Source organism: Python bivittatus, unplaced genomic scaffold (assembly GCF_059951505.1).
Source record: "Python bivittatus isolate LINGU-HERP-01145 unplaced genomic scaffold, Pbiv_v1 ctg000070_np1212, whole genome shotgun sequence".
NCBI classification, from domain to species: domain Eukaryota; kingdom Metazoa; phylum Chordata; class Lepidosauria; order Squamata; family Pythonidae; genus Python; species Python bivittatus.
The window spans coordinates 55454347-55477546 of record NW_028277034.1 but is presented as its reverse complement, the minus strand read 5'-3'; the positions used below and the strand labels follow the sequence as shown (position 1 = coordinate 55477546).

Genomic DNA, 23200 nt, shown 5'->3' with positions numbered 1-23200 from the left:
ACTGCTGCAAAAAAGGTCGTAAAATCGGGCGCAACTTGCTTAACAATGAATTTTCTGGTCCCTATTGTGGTTGTTAAGCAAGGACTACCTGTAATAAAATGTGTAGCCTGGCCAGGGGCTACCAGATTCCTTTTGATTTCTGGCTGCTGTAGACTCACATAGCTCTCTTGGGACTCATGAGGAGGGAAGAATTCTGGCAGGAAAGAAGAAGGTGGCAAAGTTTAAGCAAGGTCATTTTCTTGGGCAATGATCCATCTTGCAAGTCTGCAGTTTGCCTGTTTTTTTTGCAAGATATGAGCATCGCGTCTCCCACAACATAGCCTGTGCTTCCTGGCTGGTGGGAGAAATCCAGCAGGGTCTCTAAAGCGTGGCACTCTTCAGCAACTCTCTGGATTTCTTGGAGACTTTGGGGGAGATTTGCAGAGTTTGGCTTTTAAGAAGAGGGGAGCGTTTTTTTGCGCTGAGGGCCTTGAAAACTGCCCTGGTTTTGGGGACAACAGAAGATGAGAACTAGAGAGCAAGATTCAGCTAACAGATTAATTTGCTTGGAAGAAGAAGGGGAGTTAATGCAGTCACCTCTCCCTAGCCTGGTGCCATCTGAAGATGCTGAGATGACAGCTCCCAGAATTCTCAGCTCCTGGCTAGGAATTCTGGGAGCTGTGTCCTGACCAGTGTCCACTGGAACAGCCTGCAGATATGTGGACTTCAGTTCCCAGAAACCTTGCCAATCGGTCTTGCTAGCAGGGGAATTCTGGAACGTACCTAGGTTGGAGACCTTTTCTAGCAACCAAGGCTGGTTGAGAGAACAGGACAGAGTTCCTTGAAGTTGATACAGTTCATCAGCTTTGTATATCGCTGGAGGCAATGGCCTGTGCAAAGCTTGGGTGAAATGTCCCTCAGGAGCCACGAGAGGTTTTCCTGACTCAGGGCAGGGTTGTCAGAAACTGTTAGCGGTTGGTGTTAGAATCACTTTCCATAGATAGGAGAAAGTCATGGGCAATGAATCGCAGATGCTCAGAAGACCTCTAAAATGTGCTGTTCTGTTGGTCTTCAGACAGGCTTGGAGTCAGTATGGCTGGATGCTGCGATTGTGATCTGTGTTATGTTGGGTAAATGATATCCCAGCATATAAAGCCCAAATTGAATTTGGAACGTGAGTTAGAGGCTCGCTGTGGATGCTGAGAACTGATCTTCCTAAGCAAGTAAATGCCCTGATGTTTGTGACTGATCACAATTAGGAGTGTAGACTTTACAAGGGATTCTGTAATTGATTTAATCTAAAATAGGAGGACTATCTTTTATTTGCACGTTGCGCAGGATGATCCTTCAGTGTCTGGTTTTCATTTACTGCATTGTAGGAGGACAGCCACTCTGGTCTGTATACCATAGTTTATGGCTTAGTTTGTTGAGCAGACTTGGATAATCATGGCTTATTCAACAAACCGTGGTTGAGCTATGCCTCAAAGGGATGTATAAACCCAGCTGGGGTCCTGGACTTTACTGGGTTTTCCAGTGAAATGGGGTGTTGGTTCATGAGCAGTACAAGCTTTCATTCAGTTAGTTTCAGCTTTATTTCTGATATCATGAGAAATGCCTGTTTTTCTTCACCTGGTGTTCTCCAGATGGGTTGGACTACAGCTCCCAGAATCCTTAGCCAGCATAGCAGTTGTCCCGTAGATGTGGAGAGTGTCAGATCACAGAAGGCTGACACAGGTTCACCAACATGGCCCCATAACTGAAGGGGGCATTGTTTTTCCATTCTCCTTCAGTTCGTGCAACCTTCCTTTTTTAACTATTGCACCCATGTGTTTTCCTGGCCATATTTGGTGTATAGCTGTGTTGTGTTTTGAAGTGAAGTTTACTGAGTTCTTGTAATCATAAGGAGTCTAGTAGCAACTTTTCGGACTAACGAATTGGAATAAAAGGCATGAGTTTTTGTGAGCTCGTTTCATCCAGTGAATGGAGTGACTGGATTTCCATGCACCGAAATGCAGCTGACAAAAGCTTCTGCCTTTTAATCAAATTTGTTAGCACTTTTTCAGACGACCAGAGGGCTCCTGATTTTTGGCTAACGTAGACTAACACTGTTCTTCTCCTACAAAGCTCTTGGAGGAAAATAGAACAAGAGCTTGTAGGTGAACAATGCTTTTTTAAGGCCATGAGAAAACCAGCGGATCATTTATGCAAAGAAATTTTGGGTTGTATCATCCATTTTGCTCCTGAGAAGTTTTAGTTACTGGAGAATTGCCCAGGATGGCTAATCACACAGTAGCATCCCAGTTCTGCCAAATGGCTTAGGTCAGTAGTACAATTTTTTCTTTAAAAAGTGTTAGTTGTACGGACAGTGCGAGGCAAGGCGTTTCTGACATGTTCCTCTCCTAACAGAAGAACTGTATATAGTCAGTTTTATATAGTTTTCAGCCTTTAAACTGATGGTGCATTTTCTATCTTTTGCAAGGAAATCTTTCCCAGTCTAATGCCACCTTGTTCTGTTGGACTCCGGTTTCTATCTGGGTGGACCAGGTTGGCACTAGATTGGGGAAGGGGGCCTCAAATCGTTGTGGTGGAAGGACAGTCCCCACCTCCTATAATTACCTGTGAATTGTGTGTGTGGGTCTCTTATTACATTTGATGATCAAAAGGGAAGTTATTGAAAAGAAAGGGACAGGCAGAAGTTTCGTATGGCTGCAGATATTTCAGTTTAAAGCAGTGTTGTCCAAACTTGGCCACTTTAAGATGGGTGGACTTCAACTCCCAGAATTCCCCAGCCAGCATGTGCTGGCTGGGGAATTCTGGGAGTTGAAGTCCACTCATCTTAAAGTGGCCAAGTTTGGACAACACTGCTTTAAAGAGCATGCAAGTCTGTGAAGATTAGCTGGTACTTGGGAGCCCAAAATCAGGAGGAGTCTGGTAGCACCTTTTTCAACTAACACATTTGACTTAAAGGTATAAGCATTATTTTTGCTGGCTTTTTCTGAAAAGTTGTGTGTGTGTATGTGTGTTTCTGTAATTCTGTGCCTGGGAATGGTTTGTATGTAAAGAAGAAATCAGATGCTATACGCTGCTGGGGTTATTTGATTTTTATAAATGGGATATCTTGCAGTTGATTTTAATGGAGGTTTTAATTTTTTCTTCCTTTCTTTTTTGGTCCTGTTTTGGCTCCTTCTGGAAGGCAGCTTTTACACGTGTGTACACACATGCACACACATACGTGCTTACTGGAAGTGAGAATTTGCCAAGACTGGTCTCAGCAAGGACAAGGTCCATGTGCTTTATTAATACTGTGTGTGTGTGTGTGTGTATTTTTTTATTTACGTCTTCCTTTTGCAGGGAGGAATTCTCTTAAATTCAGGGTTGTCTTCCTTTAGGCTAAATATGGTATAAATTACAATAAATAACAATATCAGTCATTATGTCCGTTATATTGTTTGCAGTGAATGGAGATCATTAGTGGAGTTGTAATGGATAAATGTTTTCCTGTAATTATGCACAAGGAACAATGAATTCAACTTCTTTCTTTTCTCTGCCCCCCTTTTTTTTGCAAAAAAAAAAAAAGTTTTGTCTTACCTTCAAAATGAAATTGTTAGACCATGATACTGACGAAGGTTGTGATTTTCACATTGTCGCTGATAGTTCAATAACACTTTTGTCCACGCACCAGCTTATTGGCAGTTCACAGATTAAAAACACAGAGAACAATCAAATAATACAATGATAAAAAACAAACTGGGCAAACCCAGCCAAACCCACATTTTCCAGAAGGGGCTTTCAGTCACATTCGCCAAAGGTTGGTATTGTTCTGCCGTGCCCATATACAGTCCCGAAATTGCAGAAGTAGTTGCTAAATTTCTTCTCCGGAAGTCTTTTAAGAAGCCAGCCTCCAGCCTCTGGGGCAGCTAGATAAGATGCAAATCTCTTGTTAAAACCAAATCAGTTTCAACCTAAAGATGTACAAAAGATAAAGGTGCCTAGTTAAGGGAAGGATCAGAATAATCAGAATTGAGCCCAAACAAACCATCTGATATCTGGAACAAAATGTCAGATTGCTACAACTTTCGGGGATGATGAATAACAGATCTCAGAACAGGTGTCATCCAAAGTAGTTATGATTTCTTTTTCGGTACAGTATGAGAGCAATATTTTAAAAAAAACCTTGCATATCTTTGCATCTGGGAAAATGCCTCATTGCTGTCACTTGCAAGCAAAAGCCGTGCGTGAGGCCGTTCCTTCGATCTGCAGGCCTGGGGCAAAAAATTGGGGAGGAGATGCAGCATTCCAGTGAAAATCTTCTGTGACATGAAGACATATCTATACTTGTTCAGCTTCTTTTCCGTTTTTTTTCTTTCTTTCTTTTCAGAATTGCAAAATAAAGGTTGCAAATATTTGAAATCTCTCAGCAGTCAAGCAAAGCTGCTGGCGCTTATGCTGTTGTGCGAATGACCATTTTAGAACAAGCTCCTTTCTCATGCGGGGACCCCTCTGGGGTGCGGGAGAGAGAGAAGGGCTGGTCTGCTTGCAAAGAGTCCGGCTGCAAGAGGGTAAAACGGCAGTCCTCTTGCTGTTGTTTACCTTCTAATTATAGACATCGTCAAGGTGTGGCTCTAACATAGTTGAATTGGTTGCACCCGTTAAGACGCTTGTTTGCAAACACAACTTTTCTAAGGGCTTCGGTTTCCAGGCTGGGAAATGGGGCTAAGGCACGCCCGTGCACATTGTGCCAGAAAGGAAAGCTTCTTGGGCTCTACCAGACATGTGGGATGAAGGGAATTGGCTGCTGGGCGATGTCAGAGGTTAGCTCTTGGCCTGATCTTGCCTCTTCGTAGCTTTTGATGTCAACCAAGGAGATGGATGGGTGCTCAAGCTGCTCTGAGTTTAAAAAAAGTAATTTGAGACTTGGCCCACTTCTAGCTCAGCAAACGCAGGAGGCCTCCTTCCCGATGCCAGTAGGAGATGCTTGATGCAAGGGTGATGCAATTTTTGTCATGCTTGCAGAAAGTGCGTGAAGTCTTCCTGGGGATGATGGAGGATGTTTCGATGAACAGGCATAGGCAAGCTTGTGTTCTGGAAGGAGGGAATATTTTCTGCAGGAATGAAATTGGATGTTGCCCAATATAGTTGTTGGACTGCTAGGGAACCTCCTTGGAAACTGAGACGTTCATTTGGGAAATTGCCAAAGTCACTTCTGTTTGTTGGAGGGTGGCTTGTTTGTACAGGTGGCCCTTGCTTAAGGACCCTAATCAGGATCAGCAATTCTGCTGCTAAGCAAAGCGGTCGCTAAGTGGAAAATCAGGGGATCATAACTGTGCTTTCTGGCTGGAAAGAGACAACGCTACTCAGTTTCACACCGTGGGCTTTTGTTTGCCTCCTAACTACCCCCACCCACCCTTTGCAGTGCTGAAGTGCTTGCTTACTGTCTTCTACACATCCAAAGCAATGCGATTGTGCAGGCAACCCTGGGCTGGGAGCCTCAGGTACGCTGTGCAAACAGCTTACTCTCTTGAAATCCCTTTCTCTCCAACCTCTGCTGGGGGTGGGGAGAAAAAAGCAAGCAGTTTCTGTAGGCAGTCTTTCCTTTGCCTGACCCTTCCCTCCCTTGCAGAGCAGAGAGGTTGGAGAGGAGGGGATTGCAAGAGAGTAAGCTGTTTGCTGTTCTACACATCAAAAGCAGCGTGATCGTGCTGGGAGCCACAGTCACACTATGCAAACAGCTTACTCTCTTGCAATCCCTTCCTCTCCAACTTCTCTGCTCTGCAGGGGCGGAGGGGGGAGAAAAAAACACAGATTAGGCACAGGACAATGCGTACTGACTGTAATGGCAATCGTGTGACTGAAGGATGCTGCAAAGGTTGCAAATGGTTGTAAATGGGCCATAAAGTTATTTTTTCAGCACCCTTGTAACTGTGAACCGTCATTGAACAAATGGTCAGTAAGTGAAGACTACCTTTGCGACTGCCTTGTTTAGTGACTACAGTTACAACGGTGATGAAAAAGTGACTTTGCAACCAATCCTTGCATTAACAACCTTCACAGGTCTGTAAAGCAAAGGAAAGCTGAAGCCAGATCAGAAGCACAGTTGCGGTTCCACTTAGCGACCTCTTTGCTTAACGACCGAGTTATTGGTCCCGATTGTGGTTGCTCAATGAGACCTACTGTAACTTGGGTTCCCCAGATGGAACCTGATAGCCAGAATGTGCTAAGGAGCAGATCCAGGAAAGATGCTTTGCAAAAACTGGCATTGATTAATTTGCCTTATATCCCACCTTTCCTTCAAGAGATCAATATGGCATACCTAGCACTCCCTCCTCCAGTTTTTCCCCACAACAACCCTGCAAGGTAGGTTGGGCCAGAGGGAATGACCCATTCCAAGCCACTGCATGAGTGTCCAGGAGGCAAAGTGGACTTAAATCCGGGTCTCTCCGCTCCTAGTTCAGCACCATAACCACACCACCAGACAGGTTTTTCAGGGAATTTAGCCTGCCTGCCCATTTATCTAGATCAGTGTTTCTCAACCTCAGCAACATTAAGATGTGTGGGACTCCAACTCCCAGAATTCTCTAGCCAGAAAGCTGGCTGAGGAATTCTGGGAGTTGGAGTCCCACAATCTTAATGTTGCTAAGGTTGAGAAACACTGATTCTGGATATATATATTGCTTTTAGCTCAGTTTTTTCCCACAACAACCACCCTGTGATGTTGACTGGGCCGAGAGGACATCTGCCCAATGGGTCACCCTGGCCGAGGGTGGATTTGAACCTGGGTCTTCTTCTCCAACAAGTTTAGCCTGCAAGACCAACAGGCTTTCCGAGGTATTACCAAACTTTTTGCAGTTTAGATAAGCTGCATCTTTCAAGGCGAACACGGCCAAAGTCTGGATTAGATTTGACTGAAGTAACTGAATGCGGTGAATGGGATACCTCCTATGCATTTAATAATTTATTCCCTTTTTCACCTGAAACATTCTGATTCAGTAGCAAGTTTTGGAAAGATTCTGGCAAGAAAAGGAGCGGGGCAAGTTGAGGTCATGTTGTGGGGCTTTTAGGAGGGTTTAAGTAGGATCTTTGAAATGAGTAGCCAAGAGCCCCCCTTTTTTTAAAAAAAAAGTCTAAGCGGCCTATCGGCTTAATTAAAGGAAGCTAATGGGATTTAAATGGGGAAAGATCAAAGCATCTTCTTTATGGCTCTTGCTCTTTTCCCCGTAAGGGGCTGAGATTTGCTTCTCTCCTGCCGAAATCTCAGCTCGTATGCTGTAAATGACATTAGTAAGGAAACTGAGAAGATAACTTAAGCCCTAGGAGGATATTTTTAAATGTTGCAAGCTTCCCAAATTTGCAAATTACTTCGGCAGCGGGCGGTGCAGATGGAATGTTAAACTCGGATTTGTAGAACTATTGGAAATAAGCAAGCAAGCTTTCTTGGGGAATACTTTCAAAATGTGAGTGTGTGTGGTGGTGGGGGGATAAATTCCCCTTTTCTAGAAGCCAGCGTCTGCAGAAGGATTCCCGAGAAATTACCACATCGATCTGTTGCAACAGGAACAACATCTGGGGGCATCTTCAAGGAACTGCTTTGAGTCAAGCTCAACTCTTGGTGACCTCATGTATGGGACCGCATTTTTTTCTTGGCAACAGTACAGAAATATTTGGCATTTTCTTTTTCTGGATGTTGTTTTTGTCTTCCTGGCGTGGCCTAAAGTCTTGGGGTTTCCTGGTGGTGCCCTGTCCACAGTCTAACTTTGCTTAGCTGTAGTCATCTAGCTGAATGGCATCATGAGGGCCAATATGTTTGATAGAATACGGATTTCCCTGAATCCTATAATGTCTGATTTGGGTTCTTATTGGAAGAACTCGAGCATTGTGGCTTGTAAACAATGATTTATGTTAGGCGAGGTGCAGACGCAGTAATTTTGGCTTATTCCATAAACTTTGGTTGAACAAACAAGGCACTTAACCTGATGTGAGTGCAGCTGTTACTAAGCAGAGAGAAAGGAAGAGCCATTGTTTTAGCTTGCTTGAGCAAACGGAAGTCCCAGATTTTCTATCAGATAGTGGGAATGTTTCCTGGGTGGCAAATGCAGGTTGTCCTTGTTGAGTGATCACAATTGGGACCGGCAACTTGGTCGTTAAGCAAAGCGGTTGCTAAGTGGAACCACAACTGTGCTTCTGATCTGATTTCAGCTTTCCTTTGCTTTACAGACCTGCAAAGGTCATCAGTGCGAGGATTGGTTGCAAAGTTAACTTTTCATCACTGTTGTAACTGCAAATGGATGCTAAATGAGGACTACCTGTATTTTACACACAGTCAGAAGCAAAATTCAGGAGGTATAAACAGGCGTTATTGAAAGTGGTCATTCACCCTGGCATCCATTACATCTACTAACATATCACACTGATCCAGGTTTATTTTGACCCCACCCCGGTGCTGAATGCATCTCAGTTGGCTGGGGTCCTCTATGGTGCAAAGCCCAAATGGTGGAGCAAGCCACAAACCAGGTCCAGCTGGAAGCAAGGCAGATGATGGCTTGGACTGTTGTGAGAACCCACCTGTGCAAGATGAGGCCGAACGACGAGGCCGCCTTTACTCTGCTGGCTTTTAAGGTGCCGGAAGTCTTTTGGTGGCCTTTGCGGCCAGAGATAAAACAGCTGGCTTTCTGGAAGCTGAGATTAAAGAGGAATCGGTTTATCTCAGTTCAAGCCACGGAGTGGTAGAAACCCCTCTGGATGTGCTGGGTCTCATATTCCTGCCTCTCTCTGCAGGTTCTTTCTTAGAATCATAGATGGTCAGAGGTTCAGCTAGTCCACCCCCTTCCCATTGCAGGAATCCCCTTGTTCCTGGCAGATGGTCCTCCAGCCTCTGCTTAAAGGGCAGAGAGACCCTTAACCTGGAAACTGGCTAAAGTAGCTTTCAAGTCTTTGAGAGTATCTTGGGTTCTCCAGATGGAGCTCGGCAGCCCGGATGTGCTAAGGAGCAACTCTGGTAAAGTTGCTTCAAAATGGCACTGATTGATTTGTTGTTCAACTTACACCCCACTTTTCCCTCAGTTTGAAGGCTTTGTCCCCGGGGGTAAGAAGAAGGCGTTGGTTGTGCCAAGAAACATACAGTACTTTGCAGAGTGCTTTAACCCCTGGAATCGTGCAGCTATTAAAGGAAATAGAACCCTTTAATGCAAGCAAGCATTGAATTTTTGCATTTCAAGATGAGCAATGTGTGGCTTTTTGTGGGAGGAGAGACGGAGGCTGAGGTGGGACTGGGCTTCATTAAAGAACTCTGGCAGATGTCCCTTTGAAGGCTGCACCCCCCCCCCCCAATTCAATGCATATGTTTGGCTCTCCGGCCCAGTGCAAAATTTGTTGCAAGCGGTAATCTAGGATCCATTCGGGCATGTTCGGTAGCTTGTAGCCACCAGCCATCAAAACTGTCAAGTCTCTTGTTGTGTGTAGCATGGATGGAAACCCCCCCCCCCACTTGATTGTGCTTTTGCATAGCCCTTTTTTATTGCATCAGTTTCTTTACAGGAAAAAGCTGTTTTTCCCCCCCAGGCATTGGGATGGTAAGATGGGAGCCCCCGGGATGGCGTGTAAAATGGATTAAGCATCTGGATTTTCTTGCTTGTTTTGTTTTCTTGTTCCTGTTGTTTGTGATGTTATCATTGCTGTTAGCCGCCCAGAGTTGGGTGTCCCAAGATGGGCGGCAATAGAAATCTTTTAAATGAATAAATAAGACGAGAGCGTGCTTTGTGGTGTGGTGAGCACCGGCTTTCTTTTTCAGTCCACTTCAACCAAGCTGCTTCCTTGCCCTTACAGATCCTCTCCTTTTGCATCCTCTTCCTCAACCCCCCCCCCCCGCACATAAGGTTTTGTTAGGAAGCACATGCACATAGATGCGGTTAGCCTCCAGGAGCCGCAGAGGGATGGGGTGGGTCTGGCAATGTCTGAGCGGCCTTCTGCAACCTTGTGCCCTCGGGAAAGGTTGGGATTGCGAGGGCGCAAGGTTGCCGAAGGCTGCCTTGAGGGTCAGGGTTAGGAAATAGCCATTCTGGACGACCAGGTGGCAGCACAGAGCTGCAAAAATGAACAGCGGAGCAATTTAGGGCACTTGCAGTTTTCAGAAGTGGAGGCAAAGCTAATGGCCCTGGTTAGCTGCGTGCCACACCTTGTGAGAAGTGCATCTCGGCGTCTGCATGTGTCTGTATTTTTAAAAAAGCCCTCCTGAGCATGTCGCTGCCAAAAGGTAATTGCTTTCTTTTCTGGATCATTGAGGTGTAGACAGGGTTCTGAAGCTGTTGTTATGTTCTTAATCTCCCATAACAGTGTAAGACTGGATGTGACCCAGCATCCTTTCCTCACGGGGACCGACTGAAAAGCCTTAAAGCTGGTTAGGATCTGCTCCTTTTCATTTCTTGTAGTCCCCAAGGACCTGTTTTCCACAGCAGACAACTGCCCCTGATCTGGGAGCCAAGGTAGAACCATGAGGACTAGCGACCTGGCTATGGATTTAACCCTCTCCTTTAAAGCTGTCCAGGTTGGTGGTAACAAATACCTTGTTGCTCCTTTTCAGCTTTGTTATCACCTTACAATATCCCAGGTTATGTCGTGCTATTTGTTTGTAATGCGCAGTTTTATTTTCACTGCTGAACGAACCTTGATGGGAATTTTCCTTTCCTTTTCATGGCAGCTGATAGTATGACTGAGGAATTTCAGGGCCTGGTATGGATTGCTGTTGTGAAAAAACTGGGGTTCCCCACCTGGTTCCCCCCCTTTTTATTTTTGCAATTTAGTTTCCTTTTGATTTGGGGATCCCTCCTACTGCCTTTGTGCACGTCGCTGCACCAAGGTGTCTTTATCTGTGGTTTGTTTCAATAATGGTTTGATGAAAAATCATGGTTTATTGAATTAACCCAGTTGCCTAGATTCATGCAACACAGAGCCACAAACTAGCCAACCCTGTTTTATTCCAGGGTATAGTGTGAACCGTCTAAGCTGTAAACTGTGTTTATAACTCTGGTGGCTAGCTTCAAGCCTTTTAAGTACCCCCAGACTATGGTTGCAGCAAATCCTTGCTTAGCAGAATAAATGACCCAGCTGTGGAAAAGGGGGTTGTTTTGGGAATATTGCAAAAATCTTCTTTTGAACGCTGCTCATTTTCACCTGGGAAAGGATCTGCCCTTTATCACATCCTGGAAAAATCTTCCTGGTTGTGGTACATCCTTTCAGACATAAATGAGGGTCAAAAAAATGATCAGCAATTAAGGGTTCTTTTCTTCAAGGTTTGATCCGTAGTGAGCTGGGGGGAGTTTAAACATTGCCAGCTCCAGGGAATTGTCAGGGAACTGGCATCTATCCTTGAAGGGGGGGGGGTGCTTCATAGACTCCTGGTTGGGTTCCCATTTTGATATAACCCAGAGTCATTTGGGTTGGGCTTAGCATGTCTTGTGAATGCACCATTCTATTTGGGAAACTTTGGATTATCCACTTGTGCAGGGGTGCGTCTGCCTTAGCACCCCTTTGTACCCTCGACTTTTTCCCCAGAAGACCCCCCCCAAAGGCTGACTTTTTTGCCCCTGCCCTGCCAGTGATGTTGCTGAGTAGATGGCCACGCTCCTGGTCATCCCTTGGGAGGGGGGAAAGCTTTGTTAAAAAACGAATCCCTCGGTCGCAAAAACACTTGCCCATCCTTGCGTTGGTGCTGTAACATGGTTAGGTTGGGGTTTGGCTTAGGTTGATGGGGGAATTCAACCCATTGTGGCTTGTAAACTGTCACTTACGCAACTTATGGACTTGGAGCATGGCATTGATTTAAGCCAGTCTTTTCAAACTCGGCAACTTCAAGATGTGTGGACTTCAGCTCCCAGAATTCCCCAGCCAAGTCCACACATCTTAAAGTTGCCGAGTTTGAAAAACACTGGTTTAGCCAAATCAAAGCCTAGCCCTTGTATCGTCAACCCCATAATGCACGAAAAGACCAGTAGTAGAGGCAGTTTCTTGTGAGTTCTTCATAAGAACCAGCCTCTTACACCTTGTGTAAGCCAAAAGCACCAAGCAAACAACTAGCTAAACCTGTGACAACAGCTTCCAACTTTGAAGTGACCCCGGTTGCTGGACCACCATCCTCATCGTTACCATGGTTGAGTGGTTAAGGTGATGGGAGTTTCAGTCAACCAGGGTCTCTGAATGTTGGCAATCTTCGAAGGCATTGCTGCTGTAGCAAAACATCTTTGAACCTTGGCCGTAGAATCGATGCCTTCCAGATGTATTGGATTTTAACTCCTTCAATCCGATCAGGGCAGCCAATGGTTCTCTTGGCCAGGAATGATGTTTCTGGAAAGCACCAGTTTGGGGACCACTGTTGTAGAGCCCAAGAAGGCCTGCCTCAGATCAAGGTGGGCCCTGGTTGGGCCAGCATCATTGTTTGGTCAAAGGTCCAAAACACCAAGACAATGATCTCTTCACCAGTTGGCTTCATAATTGACCAGGCTGTCCTCTGAACAACTTCCTTGTCCTTCCATGCATCTGGATGATGGGCATCAGGAACTAACATCCAGGCTGTTGGGGAAGGAAAATAATTTTCTCTTGAATGCCTTCCTGAGTCTGGTTGGAGTGGGAAACTCTGCTCAAGGTATGTCTAGACATATCCGCCCACTTCAGAATTGCTTGTCTGCCTCAGCACACTAAGCTGAACTGAGCCTCAGAGAAAGACATAATGATTTTGTTCAATTAAGCCTGTGCGTTGTGATTTGCTTTTAATTTCTCGTGGAGAGTGATGCTCCAGAATGGAGCAGCCGATTTTTGAGCTTGATGTTCCATTTTGGGATTCGCTTGCAATTTCTGATGTTATGCTTTGCAAACCCGTCTTTAATTTATCTTTTGCTCCTCATTTACAGCCCTGGTTGAGCAGAGCCATGATTTAAATGTTGCCCTTTTAAGATTTGCATTCACATCTTAAGTAGCTTAATAGTGAAATGAATCTATGATTTAACTAAAGGCAGAATTGTCTGATAATTTAGCATGGAGTCATGCTTCAAGGAATATAAACTGAAATTCCTCTCTGTTTAGTATTTGTAACACAGTTATGATGCACACATGCAGAAAAATATAGATATGTATAAATGACTTCTTTTGGTAACATGTTTCATGTTGCTTTTTTCCCTTTTTTTTAAAGATTCTGCTTTGAATGCCTTTTTTGAAATAATCTGAAAGCACTCAACAACTCCTGAATACCCCCCTCCTTAGGGCTTAGCTCCCAAACCAAGTTTTGTCTTGAGTCCATGTTGCCATGTCTGTCACTTAATGATGGCTTGTCTAGGCAGATCTGGAACTTGGTGGAAAGACCTACGGGACTGTGTTCACATGTTGCACCAAGCTGAAATGTGGGTTGCTTGTTTGGGGCTGACGTGAACCCCCATTGCACTTTGCAAACTGCGGTTTATGGCTTGGTATGTGGTGCAAAGATAACCAATGGTGGTTTAGCCATTAAAAGGTGGCTAGCGAGCCATGGCATAGCACAGTGCATGACGCACGCTTGTTGTGTGTGTGAGAGAGAGACAGAAGCTTGAAACAGGTTGGAAATTGGGCACTTGGCTTGGAAAGCCAAGCTGTAGTACCTTTTCCCTTGGGTTTATTAACTCTTGGGGGTTCAAACTTTTCTGCAAAGAATTAGCGGGGGTGAGGAGCTTCCTAAAACATGCATATTGCCCTGGAGGGGGATCAGGCCCTGGAGTTCAACCTCTGGGTCCCCCAGCGGCCCTCTGGATGCATTTGGGGGGCTCCCCAGCCTAAGCTTGAGGCGAGGGCCCCCTTTCCTCTCGCTTCCCAACCATCACTGTTTAAGGCCAAATAGCCATCCGTAGCAGCAGCCCCCGGGAGCCGCAACCTCCCCGTGCCCGTCCGTCAAAGCCCCCAACGGCTGCCATGGTTACCACCACCGCCCGCCCGCCAGCGCCCCGGAGCAGCTGTGCGCCGTGTGACCGAGCCTGCCTTCCGTGCGCTCTGGCGCGCGGTTTAAGGGCGCGCGGAAAGCCTGCCCGCTCCCCGAACAGCCGGCGCCAGCAGCTCTGCTCGGGACTCGCGGGGCTGGGAGCTGCTCGAAGGCACCCCGCTGGCCCGCGGAGGACCTCCCGGAAAACATGCGGGGTCGCTTTAAGGGGCTTTCCCCTCCCCTCCCCTCCTTCTGCACCAGCGGGAGCAAAAGATGTAGGCGCGCGGTGGAGCTCAGCGGCTGAGCGCCATCCATGCGGGCAGAGAGAGAAAGAGAGCGGGGGGCAGTGGATGGATGGAAAGGCAGCGGGATCCCAGGGGGAGCGATCCAGATCCAGATCCAGCCCAGCCGCGGAACGCCTGCTCTGCTTGGATTTAGTCCGCGCCCCCCCGCTCTTCCACCTCTCGGCTCCCTCGCTTCCCCGCCCCTCCTTCCTCCACCTGGTATTGACGGCCGCCTCTCCGCGCAACCCGACCGACGGTGCCCTCTTCCCACCCATTTTTTGCTTCTCACCAATTGGAAGTGAGGAAGGGGAAAAGATGCCTTGGCTGGGCTCCTATTAAAATGGAAGGCCACAACCGGGACCATGAGCTCCGTCGCCTGCCTGGCTCGGCCACCTGAGTGGAGGGGACCCGTTTTTCGGCGCCTTGGGGGGAGCCAGCGAGCGAGCGAAGGGAGAGGACCCGCCAGCGCAGCGGCGCCTGGGTTGCATCGCGTCGCCCTCTGAAGTTGCAGCCTAGGTAAGCGCTGGGTATTTCCAAGCACTTTCCGCCTACCGCGCGGGCCCCCGCTGCGCCCGGCTTGCCAGGGGCTTGGGGCCGGCTGCTTTTTAATTATTTAATCAAAAAGTAAGCTGATAGTTGTTTTTTTCGCGTTGGCCTTTCAGCCTTAAGAATGAACATCCCGGTTGCCCCTGGAGCAAAGCGTGCATTTGGGCATGTGTTTAAGGGCAGCCGCCGAAGAGACATAAATATATTTAGCAGTTGCCCAGGGCCGTGGGTGTTGGGGTTGGGAAGGCAAAGAGACCAAGGGCTGTTCGTGCGTGTGGGTGTGTTGTGTGGGGTGGTGTGTGGCGCTGCGTACCTCCTAACAGCTGGTCGCACCATTCTTTGTCAGGGTTGGGTGGCATGGGAGGGAAAACCACCATCTAGTTGAGTGACAATTCTTGTTTTTCACCTCCAGCCCTCGGTCTGGGAGAAATCTTTAATTGGCTGACTTTTTTTTAAGCACAGCATTGAGTCCTTGTTTCCAAAGCAGATGTGATCTTTGGATTCTTACCTGCCGTTCTAGCATAATTCCAGTTTCCTTCGTAGATTTCAAGACCTGGGAACTCGCTTTCATTTGGGAGCAAAGTGTAGATATGCATGTATTTGCACGTATCTGATATCCTAGGTTAATTTTTTAAAATATTTTTCGCAACTCCCACTTGTCTGATGGGGATAAAGTTCTTGAAATAAGCAGTTCCTTCACGCCTCATCCCCAACGCCATTTGCTGTATTAGGAGACACCAATTTGGAGATCATTTATATTTTTCCCCCAAGTTAGGAAACCCAGTGAAAATAATGCCCAAATAAATTAGCCAGATACGATCTGTGGAACATTGATTTCCCCCAGATTCCCGTGAGTAAAACCATTTTATTTCTCTTTGTTGACTTGCTTCTTGCTTTATTTAACTTATTAGATTATTAATTACTGAGGGTTGCTCAGGTTTTCAGTTGGAAACATTTTTCCAGGGCAGCCCAAGTTAAAATGGGAAAAAGGTTAGACCAAGTTGCCTTTTGCCCGGCTTCAGAATTCCAAAAATGTAAATAAAGTACAATTATTGTACTTGATTTTTTTCCTTAGGTCCAAAGGTGATAAGATGTGTTTTATAAGTAAGGATGAACAAAGTGTTTTATAAGTAAGGATGAACAAAGTGAGTTAAACTGGGATCTTGGGAGAAACCAAGGATGAACATGAGTCAAGAGATACTTTTAAACAATAGTGCATTAGTCCTGATTTTGTTTTTATTGATTTAAAATGCATGTATAGCCTGCTATCGCCAAAATAGATTCTGGCAGGGCAGGGCAGCCTTGGATCAGAAGACATCTTGAGCAGGATACATCCGTTTCTGGGGCTGAGATGGCTTTCTGGGGTTTGAGCAATGCTGTTCAGGCAGTTTCCCACCATTTAAGAATGGAGGGAGCCTGATGTATTAATGCTCTACGCCTCTGTCAGAATATGTGCAAAAGGTTGTGAAAGCTGATGGTCAAATATGATTTCCATTGTGCTGAAGTTGCAGACTGCAGTAAAATCATTTATTTATTTCTCTTTGGGTGTCCCTGTTGAGTGAACTGGTTTCTTCCCATTTCAGAGAAGGAACACTGAGGCTGGGAGAAGGGCCCACCCCACCCCACCCCACCCCACCCAGCTTAGCTTGCCAGTTGCTCTGATTTTAAAGTGATTGCTTCACGCTTCCCTCTGTTGCTGACATACGGAACGCTGCAGGGGGAAACGTCTTTTAAACGTTTTAGCAATGGAATCATGAGGGCTAGAAGCATGCTTGAAAACAAGCCTCAGCTTACCGTTGCAGGGAGTTGTGCTACCTAGAATTATAATGTGACCCTGTCAAAGATATGGAGCATAGATTCCTATGCTGTACGCCGAGGGGCTATACGTGGAATTCTGAGCATTGCATAGATACATATTGCATTGCGCTAAAGATTTGAATGCGTTCCTAAGAATTTATCTAATCGAACGCTGGGTAGATTCAAGCAGTACAGCAAACTCTGGTGCTGGGAAGTTTTAGCGTGCTGAGAACAAGCTTTTTGGCTTGTACAGGGAACCCTTGGCAAGGGTGATTGAAGCCCCTTTGGCTTGTGTGCATCTGTTTTTTCCCTTCCTGCCTTGTTTCTGTCAGCTTTGCCATCTTTGACTCCTTTGTTCTTGTCTATTCTTCTTCCTTTTATTTTTATTTTTATTTTTTTTTAAACTTGTGAACTGCACAGAGCCATTGGGTGTTGGGGGGTATATAAATTTAATAAATCCTAAATCCGGTCCACAAACAATGCTGTGCTGATGCTACTGCTGTGATTCGGTGATCCTGTATTCCAGTCCTTGGCTTGTCTCCCCAACAAGGTAGGAATTGGAAGCCAAGACTAAACCCTGATTCCCAACTCCAGCTTGTCAGGGGATAACAAGTCACGATTCCTGGTTTGCTCAGTGCTGTGACCAAACGGCAGAGCAAGTTCAGGGGGTGAAAGTTAGGTGGTCAAGAACCATGCTTGATATTGGGGGGGGGGAATAAGGGTGCAAAGTGTGGGTGGGGGAAGACCAGATAAGGGGACAGGCTGGGATTCTCTCTGACCACGATTGCTAGAAGCAGACATCACTCTTTCCAGCATTAGCCATAGCTAAGTAGGCAGATCTGTATTACACTCATCTTCCATCTTTCAGAAAAGATGACCCGTGTTTCCTGTTTACTTGATCCCCATCAATACTTCAAAAATGGCCCATCTGTCCATAAAACCCGACATGCCATGGGATCCTGACTCTTATTTCCTGGCTGGGCTCCCAACCCCCCGTGTTGCTTTTTGCAAAATCCTTGCCATCGGCCGCTGTAAAAAACCTGGAAGTGTTTTGGGGGGAGGGGGCCAGGGAAGCAGTTCCTTCCCCCGGAATTTGGGGGGGGATGTTTGCCTTTCTAAGGCACCTGTATGGAAGGCTGGCCAAGACAGCCCCAGTGGGGGGGCAGAGAGGTTAAAACCTTAAAAACACCCACACACCCACACACCTGGCTGATTTTGGCATCTGACGGGTGGGTGGGATGGATGAATGGATGAATAGAGAAGCACCTTCTCCCTCCAAGAGGGAGCCTCGCACGGCCAGCCCGCTTCCCAGTAGCACCGGATTCATCCAACGTGAGTCCTGCAAAAGCCGGCGGGTTTGCTCGTTTGCTGGCTGGCCAGCCGACCAACGGCACCAGCTTTTATCAGCATCGCTGGAGCCGAGCAGCTCCCGTTAGTACCTTTCTGCGGCTGATGTCGGCACGCTGGAAATGAAAAGCAGCACAGAAGTTGTAAGGGGGGGGGGGACTCCAGACGCGGCTGATCTCCCCCCCAGCGCGTGGGTGGATGTTTGCCTTCAAAGGATCTGCCCTGAGAAGGCAGGCTTGCTCTCGCCCTCCTCCGAAGAGGAGATGATTTTTTTTTCTTTGTATCATCACCCCATTTTGGGGGGGGGGGGGTCTTCTCTGTCTTCAGCCTCTCAAGGCTCTAGGAAGCCTTTATCTTTTAAGGATGAATAACTGAGGCCCAAACAACATGTTATCCAAAGCTAGGTGCTTTGGACCAATGGCATAGGACAAATGCCATCCTCTTTCTTATGGAAAAGAGATACAAATAATTCATTTAATTCTGTTGAAGTCCCCCTGTGGGGGCTCCTAGCATCCGTATCCATTGTCTTTGCAATTAACTATCTTCTGGACCAGCTTCCCTGCTTTGTGTGTGCTTGTGTGTGTGGTGTGGGGATAATATTCCTCTTAAAGTTTTTAGGAATATTTTCCTTAAATTCTTGATTTCTCTTCGTTGGGGGTCGGTTTGCATGGGTCTCAGTACAGGAAAAGTTGAATTCCGTTTAACTCTCTCCTCCTTTGGGCAGCAGTATCCAAAAATAAATAAATCAGGAGGAGTCTAGTAGCACCTTTTCCAGCTAAGAAATTTTATTAAAAGGCAGACGTTTTCCTGAGTTACAGCTCAAAATCAGGAGTCTGGTAGCACTTTTTCCAACTAGCACATTTTAGGAAAAGGCAGAAGCCTTTGTGAGCTGCAACTGATTTTTCCTCAAACGAGTGACTCAACTGATGTAGGATTCCCATGTGTCTCATGATGGAGTCAGTCGCAGCTCATGAAAGCTTCTGCCTCTTAATAAGATTTGTTAGTTAGCTACAGATTTCTTCTGATTCTTTGGACAAGAACTCCAATTTTCCTGTATGGGGGCAGCAGAAACGTACTACAACAGAACTGTGTCTGGATATTCTGCAGTCATTACTGTAGGGCAGTGTTTCTCAACCTTGTCAATTTTAAGACGTGTGGACTTCAATTCCCAGAATTCCCCAGCCAGCCATGCTGGCTGGGGAATTCTGGGAGTTGGAGTCCACACATCTTAAAGTTGACAAGGTTGAGAAACACTGCTGTAGGGCAAGATTGCCATCTGTGTATGTATTCCAGCTCTCCAGGTTTCTTTTTTTTAATATATATATATATTCCAAATTTAGACACCACCCATCTCACGAGGAAGTGACTCTGGGCGGTTTACAATAAAAACAACAAATAAATATTAGTTAAAATGCAATAAACACAGTATAAAAATACAATAAAACCAAATACACACATAAATAATAATATCTTCCAAGGTGCTGGTGATCGAAAAAATATTAACATATGGGAGTATCTTCAAGGTTAGGCCCCTCCAGTCGACATCCTTTCATCGACAGGGTCCACAGCATAGCTTTCGATATGATTAAGCTACAGAATAGGCTTTTGTTCTTGTTCTCTGTTGGAGTGCCAATAATGTAATGCTGTGGGGGAAATTTGTGGTGGCCTCACACTTGGAGAACCTTGTGTAGATCGTCCTGGTTGCTCCTTGTGGGAGCAGATATAGTAGAGTTTGAAAAAGCTTCAGGCAAGGACCACCAGAGTCATTAGGGAACTGAAGAAGCTCTGGACAATGGATTTCGTAAGATTTGTGCCTGTTTGCAAAAAGGGGAATAACTCCAGATGCTTTTGATAGGTGTATAAACCATGTCTAGTGTAGACAAAGTGGAGGGAATCTGGAGTTAACCAATGAAGCACAGCATTGGAAAGGAAATAAATATTGTTGTTATAATTTCTCCATAATTAAACTAGGAGAATCTACAAGATTTAATGAAACACGTACTTGGATAGCATTACAAGGATATTAACACATGCGTGTGGAGATTAGGTGGCCAGTGGTTATTACACATGATTGAAGCATACTTTCCACGCAGTCAAAGGTAGCATGCCTCCACTATCGACTGTTGGAGGGACAAGCTAGAGTAGACTCTTGTCCTTGTTTGTTTTTACTAGGTTTGGTAGACACTGAGAACCAGCACAATGTAATGGTTAGGTGCTGGACTGGGATCCAAGAGATCCAGATTCAGTTTCCCACTTAAACCATGGAAACTCGCTGGATGACTTTGGGCCACTTGCTGTCTCTCAGCCCAGCCTGCCCTACAGAGATGCTGTTGTGAAGATAAAAGGAAGGAGATCAACCTTGTTTGTTATCTTGAGAGTGAAGGTTGGATATACATGTAACTAATAATATTATAATCATCTGTGGATTGCCTCTGGGAGTGTTCTTACCTTACCTTTCTTGCTGTCTTTCACAAGCTATTCTTGTTTGCTGACATAGTCCATTTATAACAGTCTAAGTTACAATTGATTTACAGTTGATGCATTTTCATTTATAGTTTCCCCAAATGGATGTTTCTGTGTCTTGCTCATCTTTACACACACACATTTCTCTTGGGTTCTTCATAATGCGCTGATGCATTATTATCTAGCTTAGTCACGAAACATCTGCAGGAAGAGAAGCAGGGTCAGAGAACATCAAGAACTCAACATTTCAACCCTGAACTATGGAGGTGACCTTGAAGAAGGCATCCAGGAGCTGTTAACAACAGGTGCAGAAGAAGCATGGGTTAAACCTAGGGAGATGGAGGCATTCAGATACTGTTTCTGAGAGTCAGACTGGTTCCACCTGACTCCCTGGAGTTTAAGATGGAGGGAAGGGAAAACACAGGCAGATTGCAAGATTTATGTTAGCCCTGCGTGGTAGATCAGATCAGGAAGCTAACTCCATGGGAAGACCCGAACTCTACTTTATTGAGATGGGCTCTAGTAACAGAATCATGGAGGGTCCATTACAAGCCAGGATAATGTCAGAATTATGAGAAGAACATCATACAAATGGCTGTCTTATGTACTTGTCTCTTGATGTCTGATTCCAAACATTTTAATGCTAAACTCAGATTGGAAGAGAATGGGATTGGATTAATTCATAGTGTCATGTAGACACAGTCCTTCCAAACACTGTCATGGTGGGCACCTTTAAGGGAGTGAGTGATTTCTTTGCACTGATCACATCTTTAGGCCTACCTGCAAGGTAGGTTTCCCAACCATGGATGACATCCCTCATGGATGCAAACTGCTGGCTAACGATGGCTGAGAAATACATCTTTGGGAAGGCCCCAGGTAGAAAAAGGCTCAGTGCTCAGTCTTTCGTACTGCTTGTTGTTTGCTTGTTGCTAAGTCACTAAATATACCTTTAGCTCATCAGCTTCCCTTGGTATAACTGCTGGATAATCTATTATCTTGACCATGTTTATCTTCTGCCAAAAGCATTGATTGTAGAGAGAGTTCTTTCCATCATCAACATTGTCGTTGCCATTTTCCTTTCATTCTCTGATTTTGATCTACTTGAACTCCTTCAGTCCAAGGGCATCCAGGCACTCCAGTGATTTCTCTGCCCTGCCCCTCATGGATTGTAATCTTCAAGGCATTTCTTTTAAATCATCTTCAGTCCCTTTTACATCAAGGACCACAAAGCCTGTAAAAAGGGAGGGGGGGTAGAGTTAGGGTTAGCTGTCCAGGGTATTCTCAGGAGTCTTCTCCAACAGCAGAGTTCAAAAGCGTCAATACTCTTCCTCTCCTGCTTCTTCAAAGTCCAACTTTTGCTTCAATAGAGTGTCAAGGGGAAAACCATGACGTGCATGATTCTGGTCTGGGTAGGTATAGACACAACACGGCATTTGAGTATCTTTTCCAAGGCCGTCATGGCTGCTCCACCAAGTGCTATTCTGCAGCGTATTTCTTGGCTGCTAGTTCCTCTGCTGTTGATGGTTGATCCTAAAAGGCAGAAGCCATCCACCACTTGGATATCTTCATTGCCAATTCTGAGGCTGGTGGTTCTACCTGTGGCCATTAGTTTGGTCTGCTTTATATTTAATTTTAGCCCCATTTTTTCACTCTCCTCCTTGACTTTATATCCTAGACCTCGCAGATCCTTTGCATTTTTGGCTATCAGGGTAGTGTCATCAGTGTAGCACAGATTATTGATGCTTCTTCCTCCGGTCTTAAAACCACGCTCATCTTCTTCCAATCCAGCTTCTCTTAATCTATATTCTGCATATCGGTTGAATACATAAGGGGAGAGGATGCAGCCTTGTCGCGCTCCTTGGCCAACCTGGGGCCGGTCTGTTTCGCCATGTTCTTTCTGGACTGTGGCTTCCTGACCTGTATATCAGTTTCTCATGAGGACAAGGAGATGTTCTGGGATTCCCATTTTTCTGAGCATTTCCCACAGCTTGACGTGATTGACACAATCAAAGGCTTTCCTATAAACAACGAAGCACAGAGGGACTTCTCTGTGGCATTCTTTAGTTTTCTCAATTGTGGCTAAAAATATTATTAGAGCAGGCTATTTTGTATTGCTGAACCTCTCAGAAATTAATATACAAGGATAACATCATATGGTGTGGTATAATATTGTTCTATGCAATTAATATAACACAGAGAAACAACTTCTCTGCTGGAAGAACAGGCAGTAGAAAAGAAATGAGAGAAGGAAACCAACTACAGAAGTAGTTTTGTTTTTATTTGCTTGCTAAGGCTTGCCTGCCGTTCTTGTTGGAAGAGGACTCTGAGTAGCTTAAGCTCCTGATTCCAGTAATAAGATTAAAATATGATTAAATAAATCAGTGGGGAAAGCACTGAAAAAAAATTGGCATTGCAATACCTCCTCAAAATGTGAAGGAGAAGAAAATGGGCAATGATTTTAAAAGGCCGGGTGAAAGATTTGTTGGCTTATTTTCAAGGTTTATCGCAGGGTTCCTCAACCTTGGCAACTTTAAGACATGTGGACTTCACCTTCCAGAATGCCCCAGCCAACATGCTGGATTGAGAAACACTGCTAGACGTTATCATCATAAAAACGGGAGTAAGATGCAAAGCATTCAAAAAATCCATCATCGGGAAACAGAAGCATCCACGTCCAGTTTTTGCCAGTTTCCTAAAAACCAGGAAGGTGGGGGGCTGATCACATACAGGTAGTTCTCGCTTAATGACCACAATAGGGACCGGAAAATTGATAATTAAGTGGGCCGTTGTTAAGCAAGTCACCATGTGACTGGACCCGATTTTACAACCATTTTTATGATGCTTGCTAAGTGAA

General features: G+C 45.5%; 1 protein-coding gene across 6 annotated transcripts in view; it reads left to right on the top strand.

Annotated features, from left to right (window-relative positions):
• SLC4A11 (solute carrier family 4 member 11) overlaps positions 1–23200 on the top strand; it is a 143177-nt gene that overhangs the window by 14392 nt on the left and 105585 nt on the right. Inside the window, exon 1 of one of the 6 annotated variants that reach the window (XM_088133209.1) lies at positions 14384–14709. The exons of the other annotated variants lie outside the window; for them this stretch is intronic. The gene's annotated coding sequence lies outside the window, so the exon portion shown is untranslated. Of the gene's footprint in view, positions 1–14383; positions 14710–23200 lie in introns of those variants that run through there. 6 annotated transcript variants of the gene reach the window in all.